The following is a 27182-nucleotide window of genomic DNA, read 5'->3' as shown; positions in this document are numbered from 1 at the left end:
TGTGTGAAGATTAGGACATTTGCTAGCATTATGGGGAGTCATTGGTAGCCTTGGCCAGAAATGTTCTGTCAAAGTACAGAGAAAAGAGTTCAGATTGCTAAGGGAGGCTATAGAAATAGAGCCATCAAGAGAAGTCTACTGTGCTTTTTGCAGATTTCTGGGCAGGGGAGGAGGAAGAGTCCTTTGTGGTAAGCTTCTGCACCTGCTGTACCCTGTTCAGAACCTGCTGACTCATACCTATTGTTCTTCACCACCCTCAACTTCCTCTTAAATAGAACTTGCTGCCTTGCATTAATTTGTATAGTCAAAAATAGTCTCCTCTGACCCTTCAGGGTCATTACCACAAAGAAGTAGGAAACTGACAGGAGCTCTGTTGTTCTGTGATATGTTTGTACCCTTAAATCATTACTTTCCAGCATTTAAATCTTGCCTCTGGCATCTTTAAAACGAATTTAAAAATTTTTATTGATAGAATTCAGTTTTACCTTTCCTTTTTGTAGTCATTTGTTAAGACTTATTTTGATAATTTCTAAAGTAAATTGCTCCCAATAACTATTGAGGTTTATAGCTATAGTTTTTATTTGGGAATATTTCTGTGAAAATCCACCTGAGACTTTATAAATTTCCCTTTTCCCATGGACATTTTTACTCAACCAGTTTATTTCATTTAGACCTTATTTTTTCTTTTTTGCTCAAGTTCTACTTTTGGAATTTTGCATTGAGGATTAGAAGGCAAAGATAAATACTTATCATCTGTTTCTAGTACATAGTTTAATGGAAAACAATAATAATCTCAAAATACAAGAGTTTTGATTTCAGTGTGTGGTGTTGTTACAGGGTACAGCCAAGAGGGGGGACCCCAAATGGGCATTTGAAATGGGGTCTGGAACTTAAGGTGTCCAGGAGATTTTAAGATGTCTCCATCCCCCCACCCAGGGTGTGGGTTGGGGGGAAGGGACAAATGGAGCAAGGCCATTGAGATCTGTTTTGCATAGCAACAGCCTTGCAGCTACCCTCTGGCGTGGTCATTTAACATATCTATAGCCTTTGGCTGGTTGCTTAGATATGTTAAATAACTGTCATCATCTCTGAGCCAGGGGAATGGAAGTAACTTCCCCACCAACATGTGACTGGGGCAGATCCCCCCAAGCTACAGCACCTGTGTGGGAGCTCGGAGAGGATTGGCTCCAGGACATGGGGCCATGCCTGCCCAGACTCAAGATGGCAGCCCAGTAAAGCTGGAAGGATACAAGTTCTGGCATGTGAAGCCGAGTGTGGGAGGAGTCGGAAATGAGGCTGCAGAGGAAGATTGGCCGCGGGGATTTAAAAGCCAGACTTGGCGGCCATTAGGAGAGAGAACTATGCGTCTTTAACAGAGTGGAGAACCATGTGCAGCCCTGAGAAGGAGAGCCATGTGCAGCACTGAGGAGGTGAACCGTGTGCAGCCTTGAGAGGGAGAGAACCATGTGCAGCCCTGAGAGAGAGAGAACCACGTGGCTTTGCAGAGTGGGTGTTACAGAACAGAACAAGGGGGGCCTGGGACAATATACTATTATTGAAAGAAGGCCCCAGGTCCGTTATGTCCGCTGCCCTAGGAAAGACGTCTCTCAATGCCAGAGATTTGTGAAAAGGAAAGGAAATGTTTATTTAATGCTATACAGACTTCAAGTAGTGACCTAATGTCTTCATCAAAAATCCCAAAGTCCCTTAAAACACACACAAACACAGTCACAGTCCTTCCTTCCTTGCCCCTTTGCCCAGTCCAGAGTACCGTATCTCAGGAAAGGAAAACGAAGTCCATGGCTCAGGCAGCCCTCTGGTTCTTAGTTAGTCCTCCTTCTCGACTGGGAGACCTCCCTGGGTTCCCAGCACCCTCGGCTGAGTCGCCGGGATCTCTGCTAAAACCAGGTGGTGGTTCCCCCTTCTAAAGCTGCAGGAGTCCCCGCTCTGTCCACGCCTCGTGGTTCTCCCTTTCAGGGCTGCGGGAGTCTCCACTCTGTCAAGGCCGCGTGGTTCTCTCTCTCTCAGGGCTGCGCATGGTTCTCTCCCTCTCAAGGCTGCACATGGTTCACCTCCTCAGTGCTGCACATGGCTCTCCTTCTCAGGGCTGCACATGGTTCTCCACTCTGTTAAAGACGCATAGTTCTCTCTCCTAATGGCCGCCAAGTCTGGCTTTTAAATCCCCGCGGCCAATCTTCCTCTGCAGCCTCATTTCCGACTCCTCCCACACTCGGCTTCACATGCCAGAACTTGTATCCTTCCAGCTTTACTGGGTTGCCATCTTGAGTCTGGGCAGGCGTGGCCCCATGTCCTGGAGCCAATCCTCTCCGAGCTCCCACGCAGGTGCTGTAGCTTGGGGGGATCTGCCCCAGTCACATGTTGGTGGGGAAGTTACTTCCATTCCCCTGGCTCAGAGATGATGACAGTTATTTAACATATCTAAGCGACCAGCCAAAGGCTATAGATATGTTAAATGACCACGCCAGAGGGTAGCTGCAAGGCTGTTGCTATGCAAAACAGATCTCAATGGCCTTGCTCCATTTGTCCCTTCCCCCCAACCCACACCCTGGGTGGGGGGATGGAGACATCTTAAAATCTCCTGGACACCTTAAGTTCCGGACCCCATTTCAAATGCCCATTTGGGGTCCCCCCTCTTGGCTGCACCCTGTAACATGGGGACTCTCCCCTTCCCGCAGCCCTGAAAAAGAGAACCATGCTGCTTTAGGAAAGAGAACCACGCGGCTTTGGCAGAGTGGGGACTCTCCCCTTCCCGCAGCCCTGAGAGAGAGAACCATGTGGCTTTAGCAGAATAGGGAGGACCTCAGCCATTGAGGGAGAACTGTGCTGCTTTAGGAGAGAGAACCACGCGGCTTTGGCAGAGTGGGGAGTCTCCCCTTCCCGCAGCCCTGAGAGGGAGAACTACGAGGCCTGGACAGAGTGGGGACCCCCGCAGCTTTAGAAGGGGAACCACCACCTGGTTTTACCAGAGATCCCGGCGACTCAGCCGAGGGTGCCGGGAACCCAGGGAGGTCTCCCAGTTGAGAAAGAGGACTAACTAAGAACCAGATGACTGTCTGAGCCATGGACTTCGTTTTCCTTCCCTGAGATACGGTACTCTGGACTGGGCAAAGGGGGAAGGAAGGACTGTGTGTTTGGGGGTGATTTAAGGGACTTTGGGATTTTTTGATAAAGACATTAGGTCACTACTTTAAGTTTGTATAGCATTAAATAAACATTTCCTTTCCTTTTCACGAATCTCTGGCATTGAGAGACGTCTTTCCTCAGGCAGCGGACATGACAGACCTGGGGCCTTTTAAATAATAGTATATTGTCCCAGGCCCCCCTTGTGTGTTCTGTAACAGTGTTTTGTTGCACTCTACCTACCTGTGAAATGGAGGAATCAATGACTGTGAAAATGAGCTTGTCAATGTCTAGTATGTGGATGCTGCATTGAATGTGGTAAGCAATACAAGTGTTTTAGTCCCTCTCTGCCATGAGCAACACCAAGTAATGTGCATATTACCATGGACATTATTTCACTGGATTTCATAGGAAAGTGGGTTTATTATTGTCATTATTTATCAATATCATTTCACTGAAAGGAACTTGGGAATGACAGTGGTGTTAGCAGCAACATAGCTTTTGAATCTTCTTACAAAAAAAAACAAAAAACCAAAAAAACAAACAAACAAAAAACCCAGAGCAACTAAATAGTAAAAATAGAAACAGCTACAACAAAATCAAATAGCAAGGTGTTCCCACAAACACTGAAAATAAACAAATTTGTTACAAAATCCAAACAGCAACAAGACTGGTGATATAGAATTAGTCAGTGTGCATGGGGAAGTGGAATAAAGAAAGAAATGAGAACTTTCAGTGATGCCCCCCCTAGGAAAGAGATAATCCAAAAATTGCCCTGTTGCGTGGGTCACCAGCCAGCAGTGATCACGGAACGCTGCAGATGGCTCGCCGAAAAACACGTGAGAAAAAACATGCACACAGACAAACTAGTTTCTGTGGAGAAGTAGGGACGAAATGGCCACCCCCCCAGTGGGGACCGTGCTGATTTACCATCCATACCTGCTTTTATTGGGCTCATTTTGCATAATAATTCAGGTAAAATACAGTACTCATTAGGGGAAGTAAGGAACCATAGAAAACAAAGAACTCTGCCGGTCTGATTGGGGTCAAAGAGCTGTAAGGCTTTGAGGAACAAACTAACTTCCTACTTGGAACCCTCTCATTCAACTGAGAGCATTCTAAACAAAGAAGGTTTCACAGTAATTTACATATTCTTTCTTAGGCCTGATCACCCGGGGAATCCGCCCTTTTCAGCACAGAGCTGCACCACCCTGTCATTGTTTCAGGCTTAGGTGGAGCAGGGAACTAGGGCAACCAAGAGGTAAGGAGATTTTCTCCCAGACAATGAGAACTCAGGCTATGTCAAAGCTGAGGAGTGAGGGTCCATCACCCCCTTTTGCTGCAGCCCCCCCAAGTCCTTCTTTTGGGGGGCCTCCCAAAGTGATCGTGCCTGTCTTAAGTCATTCTCCCCTTGGGGAATCTTACCCGTCTTTGGCTAACCGACAAAGCTTTTTGGGGTTCAGTTATGAATAAAGCAGCAGAAGCAGCATTCCTGCCAGGGAGATAAGCTTTTGTCTCCTTGCTGGCTTATGGTTCCAAGGGCGTTCCCTTAGCCTTAGCCTAGGTGGGGGTTTCAGCTTCTGATACCAGTCAGGGCGGTTCCCAACATTGCCCATAGATTTCTCCAAAGGAGCAGATTCACCCTTAGCTTAGAAAGATCAAGGGGTAAACCTGAGAATGGCAAAAATTAGAAGGTGTATTTCCAGGTTTCAATCTAGAGACCATGTTAATATAGGGCTTTGCTGGAGTAGTTTGGGCCCTATGAACTCTCAAAGCTAACCAACTGAAATGCTCTTCTGGGACAAATCTCACATTGAAGAGAAAGAGTTGACCTAGAGGCAAAGGAAAGAGAAAGGTCAAATAAAAAAGGGAGAGTAAAGGAGGCAGCAAAACTCAGGAAGAAATTCAAGAAAATGTCTCTGAAGTAAAATGAAAATTTAAAAAGTAATTTAAGATAATCTACCAGAACAGCTAACATCAAGACAAATTTTAGCAAAAGTAGATTTTGCAGTACACACATACCAAAAAATCCTTTCGGTTTTTAAGCCAAAACACCACATCACTGATAATGCAGATAAATCAGATTAACACTAGTCAATTTATGCACAAACACAGTGGAATTATCATATATATATGCACACACGCACACACACACATATATACACACACACATACATATATACTTCTTTCATATGTATGTGAATACATACACATCTTTCTTCTATGTATTCTTCTTTCTTGTATCATACATACACTTCTTTCATATGAGAGAAAATGTGAGCTAAGGTTTTTCATAAGCAGCCAGGCTGACTTTTATATATAGAAGCTATAGACTAACTATTGTGAATCTATAAGAACTTGGGGAATAGTTTATCATTATTTATAAATGATAAAAATGAAGTCCTCCCATTAGGACTTTCTTAAAATCTACTAGACTATAAGCTTCAGAAACCCAATATGATCTAAGACTGAAATGGTAAGAAGGAGGAAAGTAGTTTGTAATGGTTATTTCTAACAATGTAAACATAGTACAGTATTACAAAACTCAATTACTTTAGAAAATATCAATATTCAAATATTAATTGCTCTTCTGAACACTGAGTATTTAATTGAAAGAATTGAATTAGAAAGAGCAAAGTATAAAGAAAATAGGATAAATTTGCTGACTGCCATATAAATATCATCTATAATTTACTTGTCTTCATCTACTAGGTACCATCTTGTTGAGTTTCTGATAAAATTTTAGTGTTTTTCTGTTCTAATGAAGTCAGGGTATTTGAAATTGTTACAGGGTGCAGCCAAGAGGGGAGACCCCAAATGGGCATTTGAAATGGGGACCAGAACTTAAGGTGTCCAGGAGATTTTAAGATGTCTCCAACCCCACCCCCCCACCCAGGGTGTGGGTTGGGGGAAGGGGACAAATGGAGCAGGGCCATTGAGATCTGTTTTGCATAGCAACAGCCTTGCAGCTACCCTCTGGCGTGGTCATTTAACATATCTATAGCCTTTGGCTGGTCGCTTAGATATGTTAAATAGCTGTGAACATCTCTGAGCCAGGGGAATGGAAGTAACTTCCCCACCAACACGTGACTGGGGGGCAGATCCCCCAAGCTACAGGGCCTGCGTGGGAGCTCGGAGAAGACTGGCTCCAGGACATGGGGCCACACCTGCCCAGACTCATGATGGCAGCCCCGTAAACCTGGAAGGATACGAGTTCCGGCATGTGAAGCCGAGTGTGGGAGGAGTCGGAAATGAGGCTGCAGAGGAAGATTGGCCGCCAGGATTTAAAACCCAGACTTGGTGGCCATTTAGGAGCGAGAACCATGCGCAGCCCTGAGAGAGAGAACCATGCGTCTTTAGCAGAGTGGAGACTCCCGCATCCCAGAAGATAGAGAACCGTGCTGCTTTAGGAAGGAGAGCCATGCGCAGCCCTGGGGGGAGAGAACCATGCGGCTTTAGCAGAATAGGGAGGACCTCAGCCATTGAGGGAGAACCGTGCTGCTTTAGGAGAGAGAATCACGCGGCCTTGACAGAGTGAAGACTCCCGCAGCCCTGAGAGGGAGAACCATGAGGCCTGGACAGAGCAGGGACCCCCACAGCTTTAGAAGGGGAACCACCACCTGGTTTTACCAGAGATCCCGGCGACTCAGCCGAGGGTGCCGGGAACCCGGGGAGGTCTCCCAGTTGAGATGGAGTATTAACTGTGAAGAACCAGAGGACTGCCTGAGCCATAGACTTCTATTTCCTTTCCTGAGATACGGTACTCTGGACTGGGCAAAGGGGGAAGGAAGGAAGGACTGCGTGTTTGTGGGTGTTTTTAGGGACTTTAGGATTTTTGATAAAGACATTAGGTCACTACTTTAAGTTAGTATAGCATTAAATAAACATTTCCTTTCCTTTTCACGAATCTCTGGCATTGAGAGACGTCTTTCCTCTGGCGGCGGACATAACGGACCCGGGGCCTTCTTTCAATAATAGTATATCGTCCCAGGCCCCCCTTGTTGTGTTCTGTAACAAAATCACTAGATAATATTTCACATACCATTTTTTTCAGCCTTAAATTTAACTTAAATAATCTCAAAGTAAAAGCCAGATATATGACATCTTAACCTTAAGAGATTCATCCTGGAAGCCTCTTCTCTGTCTGAAAGAGAAAAATCTTATAATTAACAATTTGCCATACAGGCTTGTGTAATCAATCACTGGAGAGATACCATGAGGTGTATGTGGTGACTAAGTTATGAAGACATTAATTGATGACAAAGTAAGAATTCTTCTAAATTATTTTATTGTTTAAGTACAGTGGTCTGCATTTACCCGCCACCACTCCCCCCATCCAGCCATCCCCGCCTCCCTCCCCTGCTTCCACCCACCTTGGTTTTGTCCATGTGTCCTTTATAGTTGCTCCTGAAAACCCATCCCCCCTTCCCCCATATTATACCCTTCCACCTCCCCTCTGGTTACTGTCAGATTGTTCTTAATTTCAGTGTCTCTGGTGATATTTTGCTTGCCTGTTTGTTTCGCTGATTAGGTTCCAGGTAAAGGTGAGATCATATAGTATTTGTCCCTCACCACCTGGCTTATTTCATTTAGCATAATGCTCTCCAGTTCCAGCCATGCTGTCACAAAGGTAGGAGCTTCTTCTTTCTTTCTGCTGCATGGTATTCCATCGTGTAAATGTACCACAGTTTTTTGATCCATTCATTTACTGATGGGCACTTAGGTTGCTTCCAGTACTTGACTATTATAAATTGTGCTACTATAAACATTAAGGCACATAGGTTCTTTTGGACTGGTGTTTTGGGGTTCTTAGGATATAATCACAGCAGTGGAATTGCTGGGTCAAAAAACAGTTCCATTTTTAGTTTTCTGAGAAAATTCCATACTGTTTTCCATAGTAGTTGCACCAGTCTGCAATCCCACCAACAGTACACTACAATTCCCTTTTCTCCACATTCTCTCCAACACTTATTGTTTGTTGATTTGTTTATGATGGCCATTTTGGCCCATGTGAAGTAGTAACTCATTCTTTTTTTTTTTACTTTTTTTTACTGATGTTCAAATACAGTTGAGTCCATTTTCCCACCACCACTTTCCCCTGCCATCCCCACTCCCACTTCTCACCCTCAATCCCACCCCCCTTGGCTATGTCCATGGGTCCCTCATTCATGTTCATTTACATCCCTTTCCCTTCCTTTTCATGTTATTTCCCTCTTCCCTCCCCTCTGGTTGCTGTCAGTGTGTTGTCGATTTTCAATGTCTCTGGCTATATTTTGCTTGCTAGTTTGTTTTCTTAATTAGATTCCACTTGTAGGTGAGATCATATGGTATTTGCCAGTAATTGCCTGGCTTACTTCACTTAGCATAATACTTTCCAGTTCCATCCATGCTGTCACAAAGGGTAGGAACTCCTTCTTTCTTTCTGCTGCACAGTATTCCATTGTGTTAATGTATCATAGTTTACTGATCTGCTCACTTACAGATGGGCACCTAGGCTGCTTCCAGCACTTGGCTATTCTAAATTGTGCTGCTATGAACATTGGGGTGCATAGGTTCTGTTGAATCAGTGTTTCAGGATTCTTAGGGTATAATTTCAGCAGTGAATTTTCAGGTTAAAGGGCAGTTCCATTTTTAGTTTTCTGAGGAAATTCCATACTGTTTTCCACAGAGGCTGCACCAGTTTGCATTCCCACCAATAGTGTACTAGGGTTCCCTTTTCTCCACAACCGCACCAGCACATATTGTTTGTAGATTTGTTTATGATGGCCATTCTGACCGGTGTGAAGTAGTATCTCATTGTGGTTTTAATTTGCATCTCTTTGATGGCTACTGATGTGGAGCATACTTTCATATGTCTCTAGCCCTCTGTATGTCCTCCTTAGGGAAGTGTCTGTTCAGGTCCTTTTCCCATTTTTTAATTGGATTGTATATCTTCTTGGTGTGGAGTTGTGTGAGTTCTTTGTATATTTTGGAGATCAAAATCTTGTCTGAAATATCATTGGCAAATATATTTTCACATATAATTGATTCCCTTTTTATTTTACTGATGTTTTCTTTAGTTATGCAGAAGTTTTTTTTAGGTTGATGAAGTCCCATTTGTTTATTCTTTCCCTTATGTCCCTTGCTCTAGGGGAAATATTAGTGAAAATATTGTTGCGTGGAATATGTGAGATTTTCCTGCCTATCTTCTCCTGCAGGACTTTAATGGTATTATAACTTATATTTAAGTATTTTATCCATCTTGAGTTTATTTTTGTGTATAGTGTAAGTTGGTGGTTGAGTTTCATTTTTTTTTTGCATTAACTATGCAGATCTCCCAACACCATTTGTTGAAGAGGCTATTTTAATTACATTTTATGTTTCTGCCTCCTTTGTTTGAATATTAATTCACCATAGAGACTTGGGTTTATTTCTGGGCTCTCTGTTCTGTTCCATTGATCTATGTGTCTGTTCTTATTCCAATACCAGACTGTTTTGATAATCGTGGCCTTGTAATATAGTTTGATGTCAGGTATGGTGATCCCACATACTTTATACTTCTTTCTCAAAATTGCTGCAACTATTCAGGGTCAGTTATGGTTCCACATAAATTTTTGAAGTGTTTGTTATATATCTGTGAAATATGTCATTGCTACTTTAATAGGGATTGCATTGAATCTATAAATTGCTTTGGGGAGGATGGACATTTTGATGATGTTAATTCTTCCAATCCATGAGCATGGTACATGCTTCCATTTGTTTGTTTCTTCTTTAATTTCTTTCTTCAGTGTTGTGTAGTTTTCTGAATACAGATCTTTTACCTCCTTGGTTAATTTTATTCCTAGGTGCTTTATTTTTCTTGTTGCTATATCAAATGGGATTTTTTTCCTGATTTCTGTTTCTGGTATTTCATTGTTGGTATACAAAAATGCCTTTGATTTCTAAATATTGACTTTGTATCCTGGTGTTCTGCCAAATTCACTTATTAGGTTGAGTAGTTTTTAGTGTAGTCAATAGGATTTTCTATGTACACTATCATGTCATCTGCAAACAATGACAGTTTTGCTTCCTCCTTTCCAATTTGGATGCCTTGTATTTCTTTTTCTTGTCTGATTCTGTGGCTAGAACTCCCAACACTATGTTCAATAGGAGTGGTGTTAGTGGGCATCCTTGTCTTGTTCCTCATCTTAGTGGGAAAGCTCTAAGTTTTTGCCCATTGAGTATGATGTTGGCTGTAGGTCTCTCATATATGGCCTTTGTTAGGTTGAGGAATACTCCATCTATTCCCACTTTGCTCCATCTTTTTATCATAATGGGTGCTGTACCTTATCAAACACTTTTTCTGCATCTGTTGATATTATAATATAATTTTTTTGTCTTTGCTTTTGTTTATGTGATGTATTACATTTACTGATTTGCAAATATTATACCATCCTTGCATTCCTGGGATGAATCTCACTTGATCATGGTGTATGATCTTTTTACCATATTGCTAGATGCGGTTTGCAAATATTTTGTTGAGGATTTTAGTGTCTATGTTCATCAGCGATATTGGCCTGAAGTTTTTTTTCTTTGTTATGTATTTATCTGGTTTTGGTATTAGAATGATTCTGGATTCATTAAGAGGGTTTGGGAGTCTTGAATCTTCTTGGATTTTTTGGAATAATCTTTAAAGGATAGGGGTTAGGGACCATCCTTAAGTACTTTGTAAAATTCTCCTGTGAAACCATTTGATCCAGGACTTTTTTGTGTTGGGAGTTTTTTGATTACTGCTTCATTTTCATGAACTGTTATTGATCTGTTCAGGCTTTCTGCTTCTTCTTTATTCAGTTTTGGAAGATTATCTTTTTCTAGAAATTTGTCCATTTCACCTAGGTTTTCAAATTTCTTGGCATAATAGTAATTTCTTACAATCCTTTGTATTTTTGTGGTATCAGTTGTAATCTACCCTCTTTCATTTTTTATTGTGTTTATATGGGTCCTCTCTCTTTTTTTTCTTGATGAGTCTACTTGAAAGCTTGTTGATTTTGTTTATCTTTTCAAAGAACCAGCTCCTGGATTTATTGATCTTTAGAATTGTTCTTTTAGTCTCTATGTCATTTAATTCTGCTCCGATCTTGGTTATTTCCTTCCTTCTACTTGCTATGGGCTGTCTTTGTTGTTGTTCATCTAGTTCTTGTAGGTGTAGGGTTAGGTTGTTAATTTGAAGTGTTTCTATATTTTTTAGGTAGGCCTGTATCACTATGAACTTCCCTCTCAGGAGAGCTTTTGCTATGTCCCATAAGTTTTATATTGGTGTGAGTTCATTTTCATTTGTTTCCAGAAACTTTTTGATTTCTTCCCTAATCTAATTCTTGACCCATTCATTTTTAATAGCATGCTATTCAATCTCCATGAGTTTTAGTGTTTGGGGATTTTTTTTCTTTGAGTTTAGTTTCTAGTTTCAGTCCCTTGTGATGAGAGAAAATGCTTGATATGATTTCAATTTTTTGTTAATTTTTTGAGGCTTGTTTTGTGTTCTATCATGTAGTCTATCTTTGAAAATGTTCCATTTGCATTTGAAAAGAATGTGTATTTTGTTTCTTTGGGATGAAATGCTCTATATACATATCAGTTAAGTCCATTTGATCTAGGAAATTGTTCAATGCTACAATATCCTTAATATTTTGCTTGGAAGATCTATCATTCTTGACAATGGGGTGTTAAAATTTCCTAATATAAGTGTGTTGCTGCCTATATCTTTCTTGAAACCTCCACAGTTTTCCTTATGTATTTGGGTGTTCCTATGTTGGGTGCCTATATGTTTACAATGTTTATGTCTTCTTGGATTCTTCCCTTGAGTATTATGAAGTGTCCTTCTGGGTCTCTTTTTATGGCCTTTGTTTTGAATTCTATTTTTTCTGATATAAGTATTGCTACTCTGGCTCTTTTCCCTATCTGTTTGCTTGGAATATTTATTCCAACCCTTCACTTTCAGTCTGTGTAGGTCTTTTGTTCTGAGGGTCATGTTTTCTTATCCATTCAGCTATCCCATATCTTTTTATTAGAGCATTTAATTCATTAACATCTACGGTTATTATATACTTATTCATTGCCATTTTCCCCCTTTGTGGCTGTGTTCTTCTTTCTCTCACTCTTTTCCTTTCTCTTGTTAAATCAGTCCCTTTAGCTTATTTTGAAATGCTGGTTTGGTGGAGGTATATTGTTTCAGCCTTCTTTTGTCTGGGAAAGTCCTTATTTCACTTCTCATTTTAATTGAGAACCTCACTGGGTAAAGTAGTCTTGATTGTGGGCCTTTGCTTTTCATTACTTGGAATATTTTTTTTGCCATTGTCTCCTGGCTTGCAGTGTTTCTGTTGATACATCAGCTGCTAGCCTTACTGGAGCTCCATTGTGTGTTACTTCTTGTTTCTTCCTTGCTGACTTTATGATTCTCTCTTTGTATTTAAAACTTGGCATTTTAATTATGATGTGTCTTGGAGTAGACCTGTGTGTATTTCTCTTGATTGAGACCCTCTGTACTTCTAGAACTTGCATGTTTTTCCCCTCTCCAAGTTTGGAACGTTTTCTTTCATTATTTTTTGGAAGCAGCATTTTCTATCTCTTGCTCCTTTTTTTCTCCTTCTGTTATTCCTGTGATTCGAATGTTGTTTCATTTCATGTTGTCTTGTAGATCTCTTAAGTGATCTTCCTATTTTTTAATTATTTTTTCATGAAGCTGCTCTACATAGGTATTTATTTCTACTTTGTCTTCCAGTTCACTAATTCTGCCATCTGGTTTATCCAGCCTACTTGTAATTCTTTCTAGTGTGTATTTTATTTCAGAAATTGTATTCTTTACTTCTTCCTGGTTCTTGTTGATAGTTTCTATTTCCTTTTCCATACTGTTGTAGTTCTCATTCAGTTCATTGTAGTTGTCTGAGTTCCTGGTACATCCTTACAACCATTCTTTTGATTTCTATATCTAATAGTTTGCTTGCCTCCATTTCATTTAGCTCTTTTAGTGGGGAGTTTTCCATTCCTTTTGATTGCAGGTTCTTTCTTTAGCTCACCATTTTAGGTAACTTTTTTTGTTTGTTTCTGTGGTTCCTGATGCTCTGCTCTACTAGCTGTCTTTGTAGGGTGAACTTGTATGGTAGGAATTCTGTGAGGTTCAGTGGCGTGGTCTCTTTGATTTCCTTGTCTAGGTGCTCTAGGTTTGTCCCTTTTTCTATCTGAGTGGGCTTTCTTGTTGTACTTGGGTTTTAGCCATTGATGGCTCCTTTTTGTTGGGTTCTCTTCTCCAGTGGGTTTACTGGTATTTACAACTCCCACTTTATCTTGTATGTGGTCAGTGGCAGGGCAAAGGCAAAATGGTTAAGACAGTGGGAGAGTATTCTATTGAATTTAAAGTGCCAACAAGTAGAGAAAAGATAGGAGATCCTTTGTAGAAATGTAGCAATAACTGTGATATTTCATCCAACTAGCCACTTTTTTTTAAAGGTAAAAAAATAGGTAAGATTCTTGTTAGAGGGGGAAAAGAATGTAAGCTGACTCCAGAAAGCAGAATGCTTATGCTAGGTTAGCTGGTGAGATATAGTTAGGAGAAGTGATAGAAACTTGGCATAGTGTGTGAGAGAATTAAGTTAAACACAACAGTAATAAAGCTCAGGAAGATAGTAAACTTGACCAAGACCAGGGAAGGGTGCTGTATGGGAGTGGGAATAACAATAACATGAAGAGAAATATATGATCTGAATAAAAAGAATAAAGAGTAAAATACCAAGAGTAGTGTGTTATAGGCATATGAGTGAAGTGAAGGAAGAGAAATTAATATGCAATATGAAAGGGACAACAAAGAAAACCAGTCAAACAATGAAATCAAGCAAACAAAACAAAGTTCACAGAATGAACAGAAGTAAAAAATGTAAATAATAACAGAAAAATAAAAATAAAAAATAAAATATAAAATCTGCATTATGTAGGATAGTGAAGTGAATTTTGTCTCAGTTGTTGGCATTAGTGTTCTGATCTCTCTCTGCATCTGTTTAGTCCTTTCACAGCTCCAGGTCTTATTGTCTTACAGTTGGAAGAAAAAAAAAGTCTCCTGTGGACTTTGAGCCTGACAAGTAGGTTCTGCTGGACTTCCTGGATATTGCAAGCAGAGGAGGGCTAAGGCCCATTTTTTCCCCTTTCCTGTGGTTCTGCATTGAGGGCTTGTTCTAGGCTCCAATATTCACAGGTGTCCAACTTCCAGCCCAAGCCCTCAGAGCGCTGCATGGCTGCCACTGCCATATGCACCAGACAAGCACCTTTAATCCATCTTGTTGTTCCACCCTTTGATTAGTCTGTGAGGTGCACTGAGTGGGAGAAACTTGCCCCTCTCCTCCTTCTTTGCTGGCCTGGGTGCTGCACACTCCCAAAGTCCCTTCAGGGCAGTTTAGTTCCCCTATTAAATTAGGTCTCTCTGGGGACTGCTACACCTCTGAGCCCCTGCTGCCCCCCTTTGATAAGTCCGTGAGCCACCCTCATTTTGAGCAAATTGCACTCCTCCTCATCCCTGTTCGCTGGCCTAGCCAATGCATGAGAGTTTCTTAAACAGCAACTGGGAGCCTTTCTTTGACTAAATCCCTCTTGTTTGCAACCACTGTTCTTAACAAGCACCTGGCTTTTCACACAGCCCAACTCTCTAACCAGTCCCGAGACTATCTGGGTCAGAGACTGTCTGTCACAGCCTAACTCTTCTCCCATCTCCAGGTGTCACCTGGCTCCCTAATTTCTCTGGTACTGTCCCAGCCAGTGACCACAGTCCTAGTGGTGGAACACTGCCTATGTGTGTCTCCCACTGGGTCTTTATTCTTCCTGATGACTTCAAGCATCCAAGTCTCTTCTGGTGTGGAACTGGTTCCCCTGCTCTAGGAGGGGAGGGAGCTACAAGGTTATAATCACTGCTCTGGCTGTCCTCCAAAACTCCCCTGGCAGCTGCTGTCCCCCTGCACCAGTCACCAGACCAGGAACTGCAGCTGCCTTGGGCCCTGTGCAGGTCCCAGGGTCCTTACCATCCCAATGCAATCTCCTTACCATCTGTTTTCATTTTTCTTTTTTAAAAGGCTTATTTGTGTTTTAAAAATTATTTTATTATTGTTCAATTACAGTTGTCTGCATTTCCCCTTCCACTCCCCCCCACCCCAGCCAAATCCACCTCTCTCTTTACCATCTGTTTTGCAACGTCCTTTGCAGTCTTTGACTTCCAAACTTCATATAAGCTGGGATTCTATTGGCTGTTCACTCTGTTCTTCAGAAGATTGGCTAGGTGTCCCAGTTGTTTGCATGAGCAAGTGGGTTCAGCTCCCACCTACCTGGCTACCATCTTCCAGTCTCCCAATTTCTCTTTAATTCATAAAAAGTTATCAACACTGCATATAAATGTTTATTGAAAATAGTTTTCTTGACTTTCCCCATTTGTATTTAATAATTATTGACATTTCTTATTTCTATTGATCATATCTTTTTATTATTCTATGTTTCCTAATAGCTTTTAATTTGTATTTTATTAACTATTTTATTGTTGTTTTATTACAGTTATCCCAATTTTTCCCTTTTTTCTCTCCTCCACCCGACCCACTCTCTACTCCCACAGTCAATCCCCACATTGTTGTCCATGTCTGTGGGTCATTCATACATGTTCCTTGACTAGTCCCTTCCCCCTTTTTCCACCCTTATCCTCCTGCCCTCTGGTAACCATCAGTCTATTTTTTGTTTTCATGCCTCTGGCTCTATTTTACTTTTTGGATTTTTTTTGTACTTATGTGTTATTCTTTGTGCCAATTGAAATTGATTTCAAGTATTTTGTATGGTAAAGATATAAATTAATTTTGTTCTAAAATAGCTAAGTAATTTTCTAGCTAATTTTTCTGATTATTTCCCCCTTTTGGCTATTGACTTTTGGTGCCACCTTTTTTATATATTACATGACTATGTGTCAATGACATATATATTTATTGATCTGTCAAATAATTTTTGCATCAGTTTAAAAATCTTTTAACAATTGCACCTTTGTGATGTTTATTGAAATGTTTATTTTAGATTTCTGCTTCCATTCAAAATGGAATAGCAGGGACCTGAAACAATTTTTTAATGAAAAATATATAAAACAAAAATTTTCAAACACTGGATATTAGGCAGTTCAGAACAGTGATCACAAAGATGGTAAACAAATGGGTTTAGCCTATGACTGCCCCAGCTTATTGCTCAAAGAGAATTTCCTGACAGCCATGCGAGGAGGGAGAACCCCATTGAAGACTGCCTCGTGGTGTCCCTGAGTTGAATTTGCAGGACAGAGTACTGAAGAAGAGAGTATCCAAAGAAAGTTTTCCAGACAACTACATAGGGTCCCCTTGACTCTTTAGCTGAGTGCTGATCCATGCATGTGTATAAGGAAATGACCAGAGGTTGGGAGAAAGAAAAACCTAAAAATAGCAGAAGAAAAATTATCTAGAACTCACACAGGTTCAAGAATAGTTTGTGTTCCCACTAGCCATAAAGAGAAGCCTCGTAATTCACAGGGTATCAGATAGAGTAATCACATGGATATTGAGTGAACTGTGAGACAAAATCAGACCTACACTAAAAGCTACTCAGACCTTACCTAACAAAGCTTGAAACAAAGCCTCAAAATAATTCCCCCCCCCAAGCAACTTAACTACCTCTGGAATAAAGCTCTAAAAATATTTTAAGAACATAAATATGTCCAAACACTAACAAGATAAAATTCACAACATTTAACAACCAATAAAAAATTATCAGGCATGCAAAGATTCAGAAAATTATGAGCCAAAATGAGGAGAAAAATCAACCAATCAAAACATTCATAAATTACAAAAGATAGAATTAATAGACAAGGACATTAAACTATTATAGTTATATTCTATATGTCATAGAAAGAAGATTGAGCATATTAAGCAAAAATATGAAGAAATACAAAGACTCAAGTGTAACATTAAATATAAAAATGACAATATTTGAGATGGAAAATACTATGGGATTAACTTTACAGAAGGAAAAGATGGTGAAATTAAAGGCACAGTAGTAGTAATTTTTCAGAATGAGTGAGAAAAAAACTAAAAAGTACATAAACAGAGCATCAGTAAGATGTGGGACAATATCAAGTGACATTTGTGTATTTGGCATCTCCAAAGAGAAGAGAGAGAATGGGGCAAAAAAAATTTGAAGTAAAAGAAATGTCCAATTTTGAAGAAAATGATAAACCCAGAAATTCAACAAGTTCTGTTAACTAACTCCAAGCATAAGGAACATGAATAAACTACACAATTTACAACATAGTCAAATTGCTGAAAACCTGTGACTTTTTAATTTTTCTCATTATCAACTGCTTTTTATTACTCAAGTAACAAATAGTAATTATAAAAAGTATGAAAATTCAAATAAGCAAAAAAATATAGTTTTCCATTGCTATCACAAATATATAAGAAAGACAATGCCTTTGTACATTTTTGTTGAGAACTTCCAATAAATTCACTCATTAATTATAATAATCTTTTAATTGATATCCTTGGATTTTTTAGGAAAATATGAATTGTCTGCACAAAATGTCAATTTTAACTTTTTTCATTAAAATATCACCTCTTTTATTTTATAAGATCCCATTTTGGAAGTTATAATGACTAGGATTTAAAGCAGATAGTTTCAGCCCTCTTAATTTTATCTAAAAATTTTAGAAACATATTCCTTTTCTACTCTTGGGTGAACATCATAAAGGGAACCTCTTACATACATAGTATTATAATAAATTTTGGCTATTTTTCCAAGATTTCTCCCTCTGTCTTTATACTTTTTATTTGCCACCCTCTTTATCTTTATATTAGTTCCCTGTTGCTGCTTTAACCGATTACCACAAACTTAGTGGCCTAAAACAACAGAAGTTAATTCTCTTATAGTTGGGGAGGTTAGAAATCCAAAATCATGTAAATTAGATATGGGTAAGAATTAGGATGTGGTCCATCCTGGGGTAAAAATTTTCTCCATCTCTGAACCTGTGAAACCAGACAAGTTACCTGCTTCCAAAAGATAATGGTGGGATAAACATGGGGTAGACATTTTCATTCCAAAAGGGAGAAATTGAAAGACTAAAATGGGTAATGGGTCCCAAGGAACTTCAAAACTCAATAAGCCTGAGAATAATTATTTGTGGCTCCATGCTTTGCCTTCTCAGCCCATTGGGACAGCCCTGACCCTTGGCCCTGGGTGACAGCCTCTAGTGGTCTAGAGGCCCTGACCTCTAGAACTGAGAAAGTCACACTGGCCCAGGCCTCTGCACCTGTAGCTCTGCCCTACTTCGTTTCATCTCATTTCTGTCCCTTTCATTTCAGGCTGGCAATTTCTCATGTTATCAAACTATCTAGTCTGTTGCTTAGAAAAGAGGGTCATCCACAGACCTTTCCTAGATAAGCACATTTCTAGTTCTGGTTTTTGCTGAGTTGGTTGATTGGATCTAGGAGTCACATACCTGATCTCCCTTTAGCAAAAGGTTATCCAGCCATACCCCTGACCTTGTTTTCAGAGCATGGAATTTGGATAGGCTGAGACGTTCCAAAATCATCAAGTGCTGATTCTTTTTTGCTTAACAATTCATTCTTCAGTTTTCTTTTTTCTCTCACATTTTACTGTAACCAGCAAAAGGAACCAGGCTGTACTCTCCACACTTTGCTCCAGAGTTTCCTCAGCTAAATACCCAAGTTTATTGCTTATAAATTCTACCTTTCATCCAACAGAACACATTTCAGCTAAAATTTATGCCACTTTATAACAAGGATTGCCTTTCATCTAGTGTAATAACATGCCTCTCATTTCCATCTGAGACCCACCAGAAGCACCTTTAACATTGTTTAAACATATTCTCAAAGATGATAGAATTAAAGCAGTTTTTATTTGCAAATGACATGATCGCATGGTTGTGTATACAGAGAATCTTAAGAATTCCACAAAAAGATAAATGCAACTAATGCATGGATTTAGCAATCCATAGAATATAAGGTCAATATACAAACATCAATTCTATTTCTATCTGCTTTTAACAAACATTGAAAAACAAAATTTAAAAATATCATTTGTAATAATGCCCAAATCATAATATACATAGAAATAAATTTAACAAAAAACATAGAAGACATCTATTCTATAAACTATAAAATATCGCTGACTGAAATTAAAGATCTAAATAAAAGGAGAGCAATGTCATGTCCACTAATGAGAAAACTGAATATTTTTTATCATGTCAATTTCTTCCAAATTGACTTATACATTTAATACAATCTCAATTACAATTTTTGTTTGGGGTAAAAATTGACAAACTAAGTCTAAAATGTGCATAGAAATACAAAGAACCTAGAATAGCCAAAACATTTTTGAAAAAATAAAAGGTTTGATTTCAAGACTTGCTCTAAAGCTTATACAGTGTGGTATTAACATAAAGATAGATAAGTAGATCAATGGAGTATAATATAATCATAAATAGACTCACACCTATACAAGCAACTGATTTTCAATAAAAGCACAAAGTTTATAATGGGGAAAATAAAGTATGTTTAACAAATTGTGCTTGAATAACTGGATATCTGTATAGAATAAAATGAACAACAGCTTCTACCTTATACCATGTATAACAATGAATTTGAGGTTCATAGACTTAAATATAAAACTTAAAGATATACAGCTTCTAAAGGTAAACAAACATAAGAGCATATTTTCACAACCTTACATTAAGCAAATATTTTTTGTGAAGACAGAAAAATGTTAACTGTAAAAGGTAAAATTAATAAATTAAATGTTATCAATTTTTAAAACTTCTGCTGATCAAAAGACACAAATATGAAAGGATACATACTAATTAGTCAACACAATGTGTGTGAATGCACTAGCACATGCATATGTGTGTATGTAGGAGGGGTATTGTGGTGAGATTGGAGTGAGGAAGCAGATAGAGAAGCTGAGCAAAAATGGAAAAGGGAACAAAAAGTTGGCATTATTAAAATATATTCCTATTTAAACCTATGTAAATTCATATAAAATCTAAAAACTACATTTTAAAAGGAGTGTTATAAATAACAAAATTTATATTCATACTTAAAACACCTTTGGATTTTGAAGCTGGCTCTTACAGATGTCTTTTGTTTTGAAAGAATTGAGCTAAATAAAGGAAGCATTGTTTTCTTCTAAGATGGATTTCAGGATCATGTAGTTTATAACTTCTGATCCTCCTGCCAAGAAAATATCAGAACTTCAATCTATGAAATTCATCCTTTGTTTTATGTCCATATACACATACATTCTATTGTCTTGTCTCAGGCAGAGACATCTGCCAACTTATTTTAAAAATATTTGTTGAGATATTCTATGGTTGTTACTGAAGCAAGTGGAAGGTAATATAATAAAATTTTTCCCAGATAAAATTTTTATGGCTTTGGATGGTATAGGTCTGAGCAATTACCTTAAATGATCTAATAAACAAGCTCTGTTTCCCCCTCTAGAATTTATGTAACACCTACTTTTTCTCAAGACCGTTGAATCAAGCCCTGTCATGTGCCATTCACCATAAAAAAATCATAGATATGAAGCACCTTGGGCACCAACATAATTCAGGATGGCTTATAGGACACTGGCTAAAGGAAAGGTGATGTCTTGAGTCAACAGACTGGCTCAGTAGCACACGGAAAACACAAGAAATATGTAAGTCTGAAGCACACAAAGCAATATGCTAGCTGCTGCTCCTTATCCCTAAAAATAAAGTGAACAAACAAATAAACAAACAAACAAAACCAGAAGCCTTCTTTAGGGAAAGTGAGATTCTCTGGGGTGTTTAAAGAGATAGGAGAACTATTTACCATTACTTTTATATGAAAATGAATGGAAAATGTGGCCAAAAAAGATAAAAATATATTTCAGTGACATATTTTAAACAATCTAACAACCCTAGAAATCGATTGTTATTTAAAACTAACATACAATATTTGAGTCTTTGCAACTAGATTTCTAATTTTATAGAAAGTTAACCTTAAGTTTAATTGTCTCTCCATCCTGAATTCTGATCATGCTGCAGTGGATAACTTGTCTGTGAGACCTACATATGTGGGACTTTACAAGTCAAAATATTAATTTTGTAAACTTATTCATCTCTAAGATAAAACTTCAATGTGTCTGGATTATATTCTTAAGTGAATTATGGAAATACATACACTTGTTTCATTGTGGGACATACAGGTTTATCTTTATGCCCGTCAAGTTCACTTAGGATCAAGAAGAAGTTGCATGCAATTGACCTAAAGAGTGCTTTTCACCAGAAGTGTACAGTTAGAAGCTAAATCTTGAGTGATTTGAACTTTAGAGTGGTTTGAACCATCACTCAAAATACCCCAAATTCTGAGCATTCCAGATAACTCATATTCATTTTGTTTGTAATTCTGTAGAATGTTTTTTGTTTTTTTCTAGATCATCTTAAATCACAGTTATTAAGTAATTTTTAGTTGTATGAATGAATTTGTATTTAAAACTCCCTCTTTTGGGTCAGCTAACAGTGTGACTGTGTCTGCTTTGGTTCAGACCCCTCTACTCTTTTCCTGAGTGATGAAAATCTAGTTTCCTGACAGTCTAGAATCCCCCAAATCCCATTAGGTTGCTGAGGTCAGTATGATCAGTCTGAAATACTGTGCAAATTCTTTGTTCAGCTTAAAATGATTCAGTGGCTTCCCTTACTTTTTAAATTCTTTTTCCTTGATATGCATGGTACAAAATAATTATGCTCCTATCTGTCTCTCCATCTTATCCTTTATCACACACTTCAGGTTCTCTTTTTCAAAGGATTGGAATCTACATCTGTACATTGTTGTACATCATGGTACAACAATGAAACAGCAGAAGCAGATATCAAAAAAAAATCCCATTTGAAATAGCAAAAAGAAAAATAAAATACCTAGGAATAAACCTAACCAAAGAGGTAAAAGACCTGTATTCAGAAAACTACATAACACTCAGGAAAGAAATCAAGGAAGACACAAACAAATGGAAACATATACTGTGTTCATGGATTGGAAGAATTAATATCATCAAAATGTCCATACTAGCAAAAGCAATTTACACATTCAATGCAATACCTATTAAAGTACCAATGGTTTATTTTACAGACATAGAACAAACACTTCAAAAATTTATATGGAACCATAAACAGCCCCGAATAGCTGCTGCAATTTTGAGAAAGAAGAGTAAAGTAGGAGGGATCACAATACCTGACACTAAACTATACTACAAGGCCACTGTCATAAAAACAGCCTGGTACTGGCATAAAAACAGGCACATGGACCAATGGAACAGAACAGAGAGCCCAGAAATAAACCCAAGTCTCTACGGTCAATTAATATTTGACAAAGGAAGCAGCAACATAAAATGGAATAAAAATAGCCTCTTCAACAAATGGTGCTGGGAGAACTGGACAGCTACGTGCAAAAAAATGAAATTCAAGCACCAACTTACACCTTATACAAAAATAAATTCAAGGTGGATAAAAGACTTAAATATAAACCGTGACACTATTAAAGTCCTAGAAGAGAATGTAGGTAGGAAAATCTCAGATATTTCACGCAGAAACTTTTTTACTGACATGTCTCCTAGAGCAAGGGACATAAAGGAAAGAATAAACAAATGGGACCTCATCAAAATAAGAAGCTTTTGTACAGCTAAAGAAAACAGTATCAAAATAAAAAGAGAACCAACTGTATGGGAAAACATATTTGCCAAAGATACCTCAGACAAGGGTTTAATCTTCAAAATATATAAAGAACTTACATGGCTCCACTCTAAAAAGTTAAGCAACCTAATTAAAAAATGGGCAAAGGATTTGAACAGACACTTCTCCAAGGAGGACATACAGAAGATCCAAAGACACATGAAATGATGTTCAATATCGCTAGCTATCAGAGAGATGCAAATTAAAACCACAGTGAGATACCACTTCACACCAGTCAGAATGGCCATCATAAACAAAGCAACAAACAACAAGTGTTGGAGAGGTTGTGGAGAAAAGGGGACCCTAGTGCACTATCGGTGGGACTGCAGACTGGTACAATCATTATGGAAAGAAGTATGGAATTTCCTCAGAAAACTAAAAATGGATCTGCCTTTTGATCCAGCAATTCCATTGCTAGGACTATATCCTAAGAATACTAAAACACCAATACAAAAGAACCTTTGCACCCCGATGTTCATAGCAGCACAATTTACAATAGTTAGGTGCTGGAAGCAACCTAGATGCCCATCAGTAAGTGAATGGATCAAAAAACTATGGTACATTTACACAATGGAATTCTATGCAGCAGAAAGAAAGAAGAAGCTTCTGCCCTTTGCAACAACTTGGATGGAGCTGGAAAGCATTATGCTAAGCGAAATAAGCCAGGCAGTGAAAGACAAATACCATATAATCTCACCTTTAACAGGAACCTAAACAACAAAACAAAGAAACAACCAAAATATAACCAAAGTCACTGAAATAGAGGACAGGCTGATAGTGACCGGAGGGGAGAGAAGAGGGAATTTCAGGGTAGAATGGGTAGGGTTTACAGGAACAAATTTAAAGGACACATGGACAAAAACTAGGGGGAGGGTGGTAATGAGAGGGAAGTGGGGAGGGATGGGTGGGTGGGCTGGAATGGGAGTAAAAGGGAGAAAACTGTACTTGAACAAAGATTAAAATTAAGAAAAAGGATTAGAATCATTGAGACATCCTGGATATTGTGCTGCATCTGTTGAGCTACTTATACCTTACTCATACTATGCTTAGTATTATGGAAACACACTTGATTCATCTCATAAACGCCTAACTCTTCAAAATTAATTTTTACCTGTAACATTCTCCATAAAGCCTTCCTAGTTAGGATTTAGTTTGCAAGTAATAGATGCCATTTAGACCTATATTAAGGGTGGGAAGGGTGGTTTAAAAGGGTCCAAAGAGACTGGAGAAATTCTACCCATGAAGCCATTAAAACCTGGGGAAGTCCAGGAATCTTCTTACTTCTCATTGTATATCTATTTTACTTCCTCTTTACCAATCATTCTTTTCATTTTTTTAGATACCATTGAGCATGAAATATAATCTCCAAGTCCCAATTTCTCAGCTGTAGAATTGTGTAATAATATTAGTTAACTCAAAGTGATGTAAAACCTAAAGGAAATGATGCTTTTGAAGGGCTTTGCTCATTCCTTGAGACTCAATACATTTAGTTATTATATTATTAGACAAATGGATCATTAGAACACTAAGGTTCTGGATACATTCTAATCAACTCCAAAGACATTATAAGAATTCAGTAACGAATTAAGCAATCCTCTAGAGTAAAATTAACAATGCATTTTACCAGACTCTCTGGGAACAAAATCTAAAAGTAAATCTATTTTGGAGTTGGACTAATATCCATATCTTCCAAAAAAGAAGCCAAGTGGGTTCTGAAAACCAGGGAAGAATGTGTTTGAGGAATTGCTCAGCAAAATTCTAAAACAATAGCAGAGAGATGATTTAGGACATGCATGGAAGTTGGAAGTCATTGTCAGTGTTGGAATGAGTTCAGCAACCAATAATCCAAATCTTGTTTCCTTTGTTAATAGAGTTAATAAAACTGGTAGATAATGGATTTCATAGGCCTAGTAAATCTTAAATTCAACAAGGTATTTGACAAGGCTTTTCTTTACATCTTTGTGGACAAAATTATTGGATCGGTGCTATTTGAACAGTTTTATACAAAGGATGATGAATTGATTTCAAACAGGTGTGTCCAACAATGACTTCAAGGGCTCTTTCCTTAACCTAGCTTTGCTTATTTAATCCCCACAAAAACCCTTAAAGCAGATATCTTAACTCATACTCATAAACTATAATACTAGAGAACAGAATGAATATTAAAATCATTCTGTTTATAATCTGACATAAGAAACTTCACTTCTTATATCTTTGTCTGAACCTGCCTCTCTTGCTTAGCAATGTTTGCTTCTCTTCCCCTAACTATTCAAATCCTCCCAGTTCTTAAAAGTTTTGCTTAAAATCTCTCTCATGATGACTTGCTGACCAGAGCATTGTTCTCATACTTTTGTAATTTAAATCTAAAGCTATAATTTAATGTTATCTACTTTATGGTGGTGTTGTGGGGATTTAAATGGGCAAATTTAAAATTTTACAGCAAGAAATAGAAACATAGAAAGAATAAGAAACTGGTTGAAAGCCTTACAGCTAGTAAGTCAGAAAACCTTCTCAGAGCAATCCAGCTCAAACAACACTACATAATGTTGGGTAAATTACTCAACCTTTGTGAAACTCAGCTTACTCATTGTTAAAATAAGGATAATAATGCATACTGACAAGGTTGTTATGATGATGATGTTGCTTTTACCCACTCCCTTAACAAATACCAAGTATTGCATGAGATCCTGGGGATACACTATAGGGGGTGGGTGGGAATGGAGAAAGACATACTAGAAAGAGGGAGACATATAATTATAAGTAAACAAACAAGTATCACTTACAAATTGTATTAGTCCAATGAAGCAAAAGTACAGGTGTTGTAAGAAAGAAATGCAGGTGGAAAATCATTTAAATTATAAGAGTATGGGAACCATGCTTTGGTCAGCAAGTCATTATAGGTGAGATTTAAAACCAAATCTTTAAGAACAGGAGGTATTTGCATAATTAGAGGAGAAGGGGCAAACATTCTTAGGCAAGAGGGAAAGGTTGAAAAAAGGTATTAGAAGAGAAGGTTCTCATGGCCAGACTATAAACAGAATTATTTTAATATTTATTATGTTCCCCAATATTATAGCTTATAACTTGATATTCATGCTTATTCTTTTTAAGTTAAAGTATAGGCATCATGTACCTTTAAATATTGTTAAGTAAACTTATATGGAAATGTCTCTAAGAAGATAAGCTTGTGTTATTACATGGAAATTAGAGGCTTTGTAAATTAAAAATAAGTACAATAAATACTAAAGATCTGAAAGAGATTATATAAAATGGATTTTTAAAATTAAGTGAGAATTAGCCAAGAAGGAACTTTAGATTTAACTTTCTTGAAATTTAATTCACTTTGCTCTGGGTAACATTTATGGCCTACATGCCTTGGTTTTGCATTCTTAGTAAAATATATTTAAGCAGATCATAAGGATAGCAAAGAGAATGAGTTTAAGCCCAATCTTTGGCAAAGGAAGCCCTTTAAATTACAGAACACATGAGGTGTTAATGTCTAGTGAAAGGGCAGAGATTTTGAGATCTCATTGAACTTACTATTGATAGTAGTAAAACTATGTCAAGATTTGAAGTGAATGGCACTATCATGAATCAGTAATTAAAAGCCATTTTATCCACCTATTTTTCTTTAATAGAAATGTAATTTTAAAGTGTATAGAGATGTATGAAAATACACAGATAGTAGTTCTTCCTTTATCCTCAAACTGGGCAGGTCCATACTATAATGCTGTATCCATTCTATGAGCTCCAATGTAGGAAGGATCCCCAAACCCAAGTAACAGTCCAAAGGAGAATCACTTTGCCCAGGATAACAAACCTGATTTAAAACAAACTGTTTTTATTTTTGTCTAACAATGAAATGACCTAAGGCTTAACTTAATAGTGCTTTAAATATGCAAAGCACAGGTTGATGAGAGTGGGGTTGATCTTTCCTTTTTATAGAAAGAAGAACCAAAGTGAAGAGTTTAACTAAATAAAGAACTGAGAAAAGATGGAAGGAAAGAATTATTTTTTGATAATTAAGATTTTCTGATAAACAGTTGAATGAGTTACTCCATAATCTTTAAAAGGTTTAATCAAAGTCTTCTGTAGACAATTAGAAGAGCTTTGGGCTGGGCCAGAAGATATTTAACATTAGTAACTAATAAATTTCATAAGGTTGGGCAAGTTACTTTTACCTAGCCTCTGTGGGTCCTAATTTCTTCACCTTTAAAATTATAGCTTTGGACTAATAAAGGACACTTGATTCTTAGCTAGATTATTGTCTCCTTGGAATGATCCCTAT

The sequence above is a fragment of the Phyllostomus hastatus genome, unplaced genomic scaffold, assembly GCF_019186645.2.
Source record: "Phyllostomus hastatus isolate PE091 unplaced genomic scaffold, TTU_PhHast_1.1 phas_scaffold_200, whole genome shotgun sequence".
Classification (NCBI taxonomy): Eukaryota; Metazoa; Chordata; class Mammalia; order Chiroptera; family Phyllostomidae; genus Phyllostomus; species Phyllostomus hastatus.
This window is presented reverse-complemented; position numbering follows the sequence as displayed.